We start from the raw sequence: 12,134 nt of genomic DNA on the forward strand, positions 1-12,134 counted from the left end.
ATATACAGGACACTAATTCACAGCTAAATACTATTATTTGCCACTGGACAGGACTGTCCATCTCCTACGGGAAGATTTGCAGAGATTTTTTGTTTCACCACATTTTTCCTGTGGGTTCTTATTGAACAATGGGACACATCCTTATGAAACATTCTCGATGAGTCAAACCAACCTGCACACTGCAAATAATTTCCCATGCTCATTTTGTTTTTAGGCGTTATATCAGATTTTCAGACATATGCTTTTAGGTTAAGGTTCATTGTTACCAGAGTATCTCATTACTTTAACTCTTCTTCCTAGATGGTTCTTCTGGGATCATCAATGTATTGTTTATGGCTCCTTATCTAGCAACTGACAGAATATAGATGTACTGTGCAAATACAGGTAGTGTAAGATGGAAAGGGAATTGTATGAAATTTTAGTTTGCATCAGTCTACCACTTCCAAAACATTTGGGAAATGATACTAGGAAACAAGTCAAATACCAAATCTCTTTCTTCATTTGTCTTTTTGCCTTTTACTGAAACTTGCAATAGACAGAAGCATCAATATTGACTGATGTGTCAAAACAATAGTGTTACCCTAGTAAAATATGACTAAAAATCATCAAAGTGTACCATCTCAGTTTCTATTACCATGCTTTTGCCTGCTAAGACACATTTCCCTCAGGCAATTTCAATTTGTGTTGTGTTGAGAATCGCTAAAGGTAGGGCTAAAAGTCTACGTAATGTAGACTTTAAAAATTTTATGCTATGTTGCCATCTCTAATCCTGACATACTACTGTTCAAACAATTGTTAAAGGACGTATGTTTTTTTTTGCTTAAATAGCTTTTTTTTAAATAACTATGTTTCATTTATGCTTTTTTTTTGTCAAATGTCAAGCACCTTTTCAAAATAACAACCTTCAAGCAGGTATAACCTATTGTTCTGGTACAATATCCTTATCATACATGTTGTGTTTTACTAATCAAAACAATTAGGGTAAGTTGCACAGGCTTAAAATCTAAATGTGTTTCCTTAATCTAAAATCTGTGTTTTACTTAGTGAATTGAGTTAGTATAAAAGGAAACATTTAAATAATCTTAAAATTAATTGAATGTGACCATAAGTTACATTGTATTGTCATGTTAACATAAATGTAACATAAATATTGTAAACAATGAGGGCAAAAGGACACCCAGATATCACACAGCCTGTTTCCCTCACACTCTCTAAGGAGACCATCACTTCTGGAGGGCACTGAATTTGCCTTCCGGCAGGAAGTGTTAGTCCTAAACGCCTTCACCTCACTTGATCAAGTTTCTACTTCACCACTTGTCAGTCATGTTGATGAGCTATCATTTCTGAAACAGCAGAGTCCCTGAGGTTTCTGGTATCTGCAAAGCTCATAACAGACACTGAAGTAGCAAGTAATTATTCTGTGCTCATCTCTTTGCTGGCTATCAACAGTATTTCATAACTGCTAGTGCATGTGTTTACTTTATTAGGTTTTTCAGACCTTTTCTTATTACCTTGAGCTGACTGTGCATGACTGTTTGCCTCTCACTGCTTAACACATGCTTTCAGTTTTTCTGCATGTCATCACAGTTCAGCATTCTGTAGATAAGATTTATATTAGATAAAATCTTTGACCTGAGTGAGCAAAAATATATATATATGTATTTTAGATTCAATTATTTTTTGGTAAACTCTTTGGTGAGAAATTTCCGGTAATTTTTTTCTGTTCGGTCTCACACAGTGACTGCTGGTGATGGGGCCTAGCACCATCTGTGACCCTAGAGGAACAAATGGGTACTGACAATTGATGGATGTGCTGTTACGGGTTCCATGTGTTTAGATGAACTATTGGAATGGATTTTTAGACTGAACAATCTTCCAGACACATTTTGTTGATGTGGATTTGTGTTCTGTTTAACCCCCCACCCCCAAAAAAAAACAACATATCAGTATATCCATCCATCCATCTTCTTCCACTTTACCCATGGTCGCTTTGTGGGGTAGCAGCCTAAGACGGGGAACCCTGATTTCCTCTCCCCAGCCGCACATTACACTATTATATATTGTGCTATAATAGGGCCACAACTAATGAATTTATTTATTTATTGTTGCATATCAGTATAAAATTGCTAAAATCAATAAATTCATTAGTCATGACTCTATTATAGCACAACATATAGGAGTGTAATATGGGAACCAAGTGCATCTAATCCAAATTTTTATAAGGGGAACCTATAGATATTACTTACCACATCGTAAAAGTTCATTCTATAGATACTTTCTTCCGCTTTACTTTTTAATTTTCTCTCGATTTGGATATGTCCAACTATTGATTTGTGTAGATTATTTCACAGTAGGGTCAATTGTGCCTCAAGTATTATTGTTATTTAATTTCCATAGCCACAATCCCTGTTCTTAAATTAAGTACCTTTTTTTTTCCTCTTTTTTTACAAGTTGTTAAATAGATACGGCTGGAATCACTTTGGTGAAATCGACTGATTGATTGGATTGGGCAGGATTAGATTGGACTGGACTGGATCAGAGCGGTTTGGACTGGAATTGATTGAGTTGGCTACTCTGCAATTAGAACTGAATTGAACTTATTTACTTTCTGTGTAAAGGGTTCTGGGGTTCCGCCATGAATTAATGCAAAAGGAAAATATTATTTGAATTGATTACAGTAGAGGAGTTGCTACATGAGTTTGAAAACTGAGTGCAGACTTTGGAGCTGAATTTTGATGTTCCCCTGATTGGTCGTCATCAAAATTGTGATTTTATTTGTGCTTGTGTTTTTATCTTTAATTTTAATGAAATGCAGTGCTGGATAATTCATTTTTTCTTGGATGGCAAATTCTTCTCATTCCCTTGAGAGAACAGTGCATGATTAAAATTGATGCAGCAGAAGTGGTGTTGCATTTTAATTATATACATTCTTTGTGCTTGTCAAAACCATATGTTTAGGGCTTGTCAGTTTCCATAGGATTTTATGCAATCCTCGTGTCTTAATTCAAGCAGTACTGATTGTAATCAAAACCTACTGACATTAAGTCAAGTCGACGTCACACAAAACAATTTATCATATTTTTAATGGATCCTTATAGAGCCACAAAAGGCTTTGGTTCTATTTTTCATTGAGACAGACCTACCCCTCAGAGACGTCTAAACAGACTTTAAGGTGTAAAATTGAAGAGTTTTTATACAAATGATTCAAGAAGTATTAACAAGTCAATTGATCCACAGTCAAAACGTTTTTGTAATTAGCTTACTGTGAAAATATGCATTTTCATTATTGCATTATTACAAATCTCACTTCAAAATCATCTCTATTTTTGGTGCTGCAGTGACCAACATCAGAGTACAGTTGAAACTAGATGTTTACATAGACTGAATTTAAAGAAACATACAGAGAAACATTTTTTTTCCCTCACTGTCTCAAGTTAACTCAAACCAAACTTATTTTGCTTTAGGTTATTTAGAATTACCAAAATTATTTAGATTTTATAAATGCCAGAAAACATACCAAGAACATTTTCAAGAGATTTTTTGTAACTTTCATAAAATTCAGAAGTTTACATACAGAATGATTATTGTCTCTAAACAATGAGCATGACCACCGATACTGGCGGTTAAACAGTTTTTTCGAATGTGTTTCTTTAGCACATTGAGCAGCGCATACATGGGTTTGATTTGCAGCACTAAGACATTTCTCCTGGCTCTGATTGGTCGTTTCTGACTGGAAACTGTGCATTTCTGTAGCTGGCACTTGGACCACAGAGAGGAGGATTAATCAGATAATCTGACTTTCTTCAGTTTATCTGTCTCATGACATACTGTCAGAATATAGCAACAGCTTTAAGAAATACGCAAAAAGAAAAAAAAACATATTGTTGATAAAAGTTATATTCTGCAACTTTAAGATGGCAAAAGTCCAAATAGACAAAACATTGACTTGACTTCCAGCTCAGATCTGTTACTTTTACTATTTTCCAAATTGAGAAGAACCTTTGGAACCTTACTTGAATAAAATCCTTCAAAGTATTTTAGAGACTTGAGCAAAGAGAATACTGCACACTAATTGAAGAGCATCACTCCACCTGAAGTCAAAACATATGTGAACATAATGAGAAACGAGGATGGCTGACTACAAAAATTATCCTGTTCTGCATCAACATATAAAAATGAAAAATGGTTCTAAGTCAAGAAGACAGAATAAATTATCAAAGTCTAGAGGCATCTTAGAGCCAAATAGTATGACGAATAAAGAGAAATTGATTTTCTCTTAGATCACAGCATGTGGCACTTGAAGTTTGCAGATGATGTGGGAATCAACAATTTTATGCATCAATGAATATTTCATACAGTGGTCGGCGGCTATACCAGGCCTAAGTAATCTAGTGAATTGTTAGGTCAAGGTTAGCCTGTTTAATCTAATCACTGCCTGTCAACAGTGAATTGATGCTATTCTGACATAACCTTTTCTATGATGAAGTTAAGATATCATGCAGAGCATACAGTTTGTGTTTTTACAGTTGAAAGTGTTAACCAGAGAAGTCTCTTCAGGCCACATTTGATTTCATTTACAGAGAGTTCTTGTTGATTTTCCTTTTCTTCTTTGAAACATTTTAGATGCCAATGTGGAAAAGTAAACGGTGTTTGTGCTGCTGGACGTTTTTTTAGAAATTTGCATAAATAAGTTCAAAAAGAAAACTGTGTTATTGAACTTGTCCGGAGTTTGCCCTCTTACTCTGCCTGTAAGAATAGGCAGATATGAACAATGGATGGATGAATTTCTGGGTTTCATCTATGCATGACTGTGACATTGTCTTGTTCTATAATCAGCACTACAGCTCACATGGCCTGCACTCACAGATGTATACGGAGCCCTCCAGGGGACATGGGATTTTTTTTTCTTTTGCGTTCCCTCACAATACTGTACTGATCAGTTATGCGGCATAATTGAGTACTGTAAGCCTTTCTTACAGTGGCCGTCGTACTTTCTGCTTTAATATAATGTTATGTAAGGTTTTTCCACGAATGTTAATATCTTGTTGTGAAATATCTGAAGTTTTATATCTTTTTCTTTAGGATAGAAAGGCACCAAAAACCTACGATATAAACAAAAACTTTCCATAAGTAGGAAAGAAATAAAAATACATCCTAATTTGAACTTTTTCTGAGTTATTTTTGTGGGGTAATAAGTCATCTGACAGTTTTAATTGTGTCGCTCTTGTGTTGGTTGCCTGAATGGTTTATAGAGCAGTCATACACACAAAGCCAGCAGGCCAGTAACCATCCCATTCATACTTGATGACAGCCACGCCCACATCGATACACCCACCACCCAAGTGTCAAAGCTGCGTGCTCCTGTTATATCAATGATTACTTATTTCATTCATATGGTTCTTACAGAGCGTCTGTGAAAACTTGTTCATTATTAACTGTTAGTGCAAAAAACTGATTGAAAAATTGATTTTTTTTCTGCATGTTCATGTCTGTTAAGGCTAAGATTGAACGGCACTAAAAGCAGGATTACTTATCCACAGAGACACAATTAAAACTGTCAGATGACTTATTGCCCCGCGATAATAACTTAGTATAAACTAAATATAGTTTGGATGTATTTTTATTTTTTTCCCACGGAAGTTTTCTTTTTATATCATAGGTTTGTGGTACCTTTCTGTATTAAAAAAACAAATATAAAATGTCAGATATTCCAGAAGGAGATATTAACATACATGGAAAAACCTTACATAACCTTGTATTAAGGCAGAAAGTACAGCGGCCACCGTAAGAAGGGTTTACAGTATTCAATTATGCCGCATAACTGATCAGTAGATTATTGCGAGGGAACGCAAAACTGTTTGCAAGGGGATGCAAAGGTTTTGTGAGGGAACACAAAAGAAAAAAAAATTCCCATGTTCCCTGGAGGGCTCCGTACAAATGAGCTAAATTCTATCATTGAAATTTTTTTTGTAATTTTGAAAAAAAAAGAACCTATTTTTACATTTTGTTGCTGTATTATCTGCTCAACTGTTTAAGACAACTTAAAAATACTGTGTTAATATTTTACATTTTAGCATTTTTAATATTTTCTTCATGTGGATATTTTTTTTAAGAATATTTAATCAGACATGTGGGAGATATTATTTTCAAGATTACAGTATCTAAAGATGCAGGGTTTTAGATGCTGTTGGTTTGGTTGCTATGTTTGGTTTACTGCTACAAACACATTCTTTGATGAAAATGAGGAAAATAGATCAATAGATCAATAAATGGACGGTCATCTCTATGAGATATGATACGTTCGACTGGTGGCATCCATTTCAAACTGTGTAAGACAATGGGGAAAAAAACATAAATTGCTTTGTGAAATAAAGACTAAGAACAAGAAAGTAATGGAAAAAGCCCATAGATCTGAAAAACAGAGCTTTGCCTCCTCTTCACAGGTAATTGTGCATATTTGTCTTAAACATCCATGAATTATAAATATCTGATTAATTATTCATCCACCTGCTTGCTGCACTAATGTGAACAAAGTGACCTTATTCTTCATTTTCTTACAGTATACATTACGTCTCAGTCATGACATTGCACACCACCCTGTCTGAAGTTTGCTTTGATTTAAAAATATAAATTTAAACTCATACATATGAAGTATTTATAAGCACAGTCACAACCCTCTAATGCACGTGTTACACACACACACACACCACCAACACACGCCCACACCGACACAAAAATTCTGTTTTTTTCTTGTCTGGTTTTAATTTTTTTCTTTAGGCAAAGTTTAGGTTGAAAGAAAATAATTTGTTCTTTGTTCTTTTCTACTTGAAATAGCTTCATTCGACCATGCAGGCATTAAACTGAACAGCACAATGCTATGCAATCAGTAGGATGTTTTTGCTCTTGAGTAGTTCCTCTATCTATAGAGTTTGATTCATTGCTCTGTCTACCTTGAGGTTTACACATTAGCCTGAGTAGTTTAGTTATAAAATCCTAACTGAAAACAAAACTCATAGATCATTAGTTGGCTGAAACAAATAAAACTTAATCGCATGTCAAATAATTATCACTTTTTGGCAGCATAAAGCCTGGATGTTAAAGGCACTCTTTTCCATTGCTGTGCTCTGACTATGAGTCATGATGAACCCTGTTCTGACTCCTTGTGGGGAGCTATCGATCCACCGACAGGATCACCTTCTGGCCATCCTCTCAAGGCCTCATTAGCAAGGGTTTAATAGAGCTAATACAATGCTAAGCAGGGGAAGCTAATGGTGAATGGGGGGAATACGTTTATTCCTTGACTTTCTTGCCTCACTAAATTCCTTATCCTAAATAAATGGATAAATAAAGAGAAGCCCATATTTGGAGCTTGAATAGCTGAGATTCCACAGAAAAATTGAGAACGCAAAATATGTTCTGTAAACTCCTCAATCAAATAAATCTACTAGATTTTAGAGAGATGCAGATTTCAAGTAAGGAGTTTGAATTCAAAACAAAAAATCATGGGGCAATACAGGACGAAACTGTGATTAGCAAAATGCATGTTATCATAGTTTATTTTCTGTAGATTTAGCTGCTGCCTAATTTACTGACACTATCAGCTAAATCAGTAGTGATTTTGACAGAATTTCAAAGGATTGGTTTGTTGACTAAGTATATCAAACAAAGAAACAAAAATTCCTCTCGTAACTGCAAGTCAGAAAATCAGGAATTGTTCTGGGAAAACAAATTGTGAAAAAATGAACTGAAACCCCAGACAGGACAGACAAATAGTGGGTCCGTATTATCTACCGTAATTAGATTAAATAAAAATTATATACACATACAATCATGCTACTTCAAACAGTTGATGTCAGGAAGTGGTTTTTATAGTTTCCCTAACGACTGCCAAAGACAAAGACTTCAACTTGCCATTATAAGCAAAGGTTCTCCAGGCTGTTAATAAGGATTAGAAAAATAATCCCTGAACTCCTTAATGTATAATGAGCAACGCATAAAATAAATCACTGAATTTTTTACTTTCAGCAACTGGTCCCAAAAAACAATATCACTCTTATAAAAACTGAAAAATGTTGGCATATTTATCCCAAACCAACCATAATATCATGTCCAAGGGAAAGAAATTAGACTACAGTCAAATGTTAGAGGTTTAAAAGGCTTACTCTATTTTAACTTATCCAGAGGCTGTGTTGAACTCGCTGGGGTTGAAAGCCTCTGGGAACATCAAGCACTAGAGGCTTGACTTTTAATTAATCAAATTAGAATTTCAGATATTTCTTTGGGAGTAATGGAGCTGTGGGTTTTGTTCCAAAGACAAATAAGACAGTTTGGAGTACTACCAGGAAAAAAGCAGGAGTTGCACTACTAGCAACTTGGATGGCTTGAGTTGGCTTGCCCTTGGCCAAGGCAATTTGCACTTCTGTAATGGTGATGCTAATGCAAATTATGGAGCTTTCAATAAAGTATCTTCCCGGTAGAGGAAAGTCTTTTTTGCACTTTTTCAAAAGGCATATCAGCAGCACATCCTGTCTTCAAAATAAAATGTTTTTTTTTTTTTTAAATGGCAAGTGTTATAAACACTGTGCTGTCACTTTTGTCAACTTTAGACGAGTTTGCTGTTAGAATAGAAACATTTAACATTGTCATAATTTCAACAACTTTTCAGTGCTAGAAAGAAGTGTCTTGGAAAGGATCTTTGAACATTTCCATGTTGCAGAAGCTTTTTGCAATAAGTTTTTTCTAGAATTTCTTTGTAGTTTGTAAATGTAGGAGGAACTGCAAATACATTGATAAAACAACATGCAGGTTCCCTAGTTCATTCAGTTAGGTTAGAGTACGCTGAACTTTAACTTTCTGATTATTTAATTAACTTTCAAGTTCAACTTAATTAAAAATATGTCCATCTGTCAAAAAAAACCTTGCTAAGAAACATAACCTTTAAAATGAATTGAGTTTAAAATGAATTGAATGTCAAATCAATGTGATGCTGCTCACAGCACTTTCAGTCTAATGTAATTCAAATGTATTCATAATATGTTTATTAAAAATTATTTTCAAGTGTCTTTTAATGATTAAAATGTATTTTCACAATGCACAGCAGGCAAAACCAGAATTATCTCTTAATCTTACGAGAGGATGATCGGCAATGAAAAGAATTGTGTGGAACAATTTAAGTTTGTATTTAACATTAAGCTACACATCGAGTGATCACTAACACTACAAATATAAGTCTAATGCAGAATCTTTCCTTTCTGATAGGCATGCATTAATTTCTCTACTGAGATACATCTTGTAGCGTTGGCTATAGTGGCTTGTTATGTTTATAGAAGGGGAATTATCTATAGATTTCAAAATATATTTCAACTAAATTCTCCCCAAAATGTTTTTTACATTTGTATTCAACAGCAGTCAATGTGTCTTTCAAACAACACTTCACTCCAATTACAGCCACAAGTCTTCTGTTGTTTGCTTCTACCAGCTTTGCACATCTAGAGACAAAAAAGGCCTTTGCATTATTTATTGTAAAAAAAAAAAAAGCTCAAGCTTAGTCTGATTTACGGTAATTGAGTGTGTGTGAACAACAATTTAAGTCTTACCAAACATTCTCAATTAATCTAGACTTTGACTGGGCCAAACTAACACTTGATTATGTAATGATATAAGCCATTGCATTGTATTTCTGGGTGTATGTTTAGGGTTGACTTCTTAGTTATATGTTGATCTCTGATCTCTTCCCTAATAATTTTTGTGATGATAAACAATGGCTTCTGCCTTTTCAACACAAAAGGCAGTGCTTCCCCATGGACTTTACTACAGAATCAAAGTAAAACAATCTATGATTTGTGTCCTAAGAGGTACAACGTAGTGTGTCTTTCCTACAGACTTGCCCAAAAACCTATGGTTTATTTTGTTTGGTCATAAATATTTTATAATTTAACAGATTCCTTAAATTTGCCACAGTGTTGCACTTGAGTCTCAACAACAAAAGTACAAGTGCAGAGACACATGTCATTTAAACATGTAAAAGTACTCCCAGACCACACTGCAGAACTCTCCATTTAGTTTTGCAAATGTCTAATGGTTATCCCACCATATGAATAATCCTAGTGATTTAGGCATTTTTAGATCCAATCCATGAGAGATTGGTGGTGTGTGGACAGACCATTGGTACAATCTCACATAAACTGCTCTAGTTTTTAAGGCAGCAATGTTTTTTGGATGCAACTTTGATGAAGGTGGTTTGACCTAATTTTTCTTCAATAACCACGTGTGCCTTGGCATCATGCTCATTTAATTTTTCAGAAAGATTCTCATTTAATTTTTAATTCAGTAATTGTTTGTGACATACATGCAATTCTGTTGTTGAATTATATGGAATCCAATACAAACAGTTCCTTGTAAAACAATTTGTACAAATTTAATTTCTCACTATTTTGAGACATTACAACCACAACTTCAATGTATTTTCCTGAAGACTTTAAGAGAAAGTCTTAGATGTCTGAAGAAAATAATAATAATAAAAAACAAACAAACATGTGTTTATTACATTATTATTTTGTAGATATAAAAAGTGCAGCATACATATGTATTGAGCCACTTTTACTCTAATACCATTAAAATAAATCCAAAAGAGACAATTTCATTCAGAATTGTTCTTTAAAGTAACCAGTAACAATTATAAGTAAATATTAAGTAAAAATTATAATTATATAAGACTGGAGCGACCACTGTTGGTATTAATCCAAAAAGGGAAAGAGCAGAGTACAACTCCTGGGCAAAAAGAGATTTTATCAAAGAAGTAGCCAGGAGGCCTGTAGTAACCATGAAGGGATGTACAGACTTGATGGAAAAGATTATCACAAGTACAACATGTAGCTGTCCACCCCACAATTTTGATCTTCATGGAAGAATAGAAAGAAGAAAGTCACTGTTGAAAGAAGACCATACAAAGTTCAGTTTGCCACAAGCTATGGTGGGGACACACCAAAAAGGTGAAAGAAAATGCTGCTGTGAGAAAAGACCAAAATATAGTAGACAGTGACCTGCATACAAAAGGCAATATAGTAGAAATCAAATAGTGCAATTTAGTCTGAAAACACAATCCGCATTTTGAAACATTGCGGTGGCAGCTTCATGCTTTGAGGATGCTTTTTTTGTCATAAATGTTAATGGTAAATAGCCTTTTCTTTTATAGTGCTTATCAAATCTAGAGGCCCCAAAGCGTTTCACACTATATTTCAATAATACCATGTGGTAAACTACTGTAATATAGCCACAGCTGCCCTTTACTCCCAGACAGTCTGATAAAGAAATGGACTGCCATGCATCAGTGTCACTAGGCCCTCTGACCACCACCAGGAGGCAAAGCGGGTGACGTATCTTTCCCTTGGGAACAAAGACACAGGCAGACGGAGCGGGGATTCAAACCTGCAACCCACCAAGTATGGGATGAACTCCTACTATTATGGGAGGAGTTTGGGGTGATCTGACCTTTCAGATCATGCCAAACTAATCTGAAAGCTGGCCAGGTGCACGAGACTAAATACAGGGCAACCCTAGAAGAAAGCCTGTTAGAAGATGCAAAGAGAACAACTTCAGACATACTGTACTGTGAAAAATAGTTTTCCTTTTTTTTTTTTGTTGTCACATACAAATGTTTCAGATCATAAGACATTTTCATTTCACACAAACTTAACCTGAGTGAATACAAAAACAGTTGAGTTGAGTATGAGTTTGATTTCACTAGCCACATCCCATGTGATAGCACAGCTGAGTTAAAGTATCACATCAAATGGCTGTAAAGTTCATTGAAGTTTGTCATTGCTAGGTGTTAAAATTTAATGGGTATGACTACATTTGCAATGCAACATCTGTCTTGCAGCATGTCATGTCACATTGAAACAATTTTCAGGCAAAATAAAACACTAGTTTTGAAAATTACAATAGGTTTTCTTTTACGCCATACAGAATCCAGCATACAGTATCTGGACTGCATTCCTCAGTCTGTATAATCAACCTGCAGTGTGTTTTTTATGGCTTTGAAAGTCATAGTGCTGACTTATTATACACAACTTTAAAATGCCATGTAGAAATGCAACGAGCTGTTATTCATGTTAGGGAGCTGTGAAGGGAAA

This window comes from Gambusia affinis, linkage group LG02 (genome assembly GCF_019740435.1).
Source record: "Gambusia affinis linkage group LG02, SWU_Gaff_1.0, whole genome shotgun sequence".
Taxonomy (NCBI): domain Eukaryota; kingdom Metazoa; phylum Chordata; class Actinopteri; order Cyprinodontiformes; family Poeciliidae; genus Gambusia; species Gambusia affinis.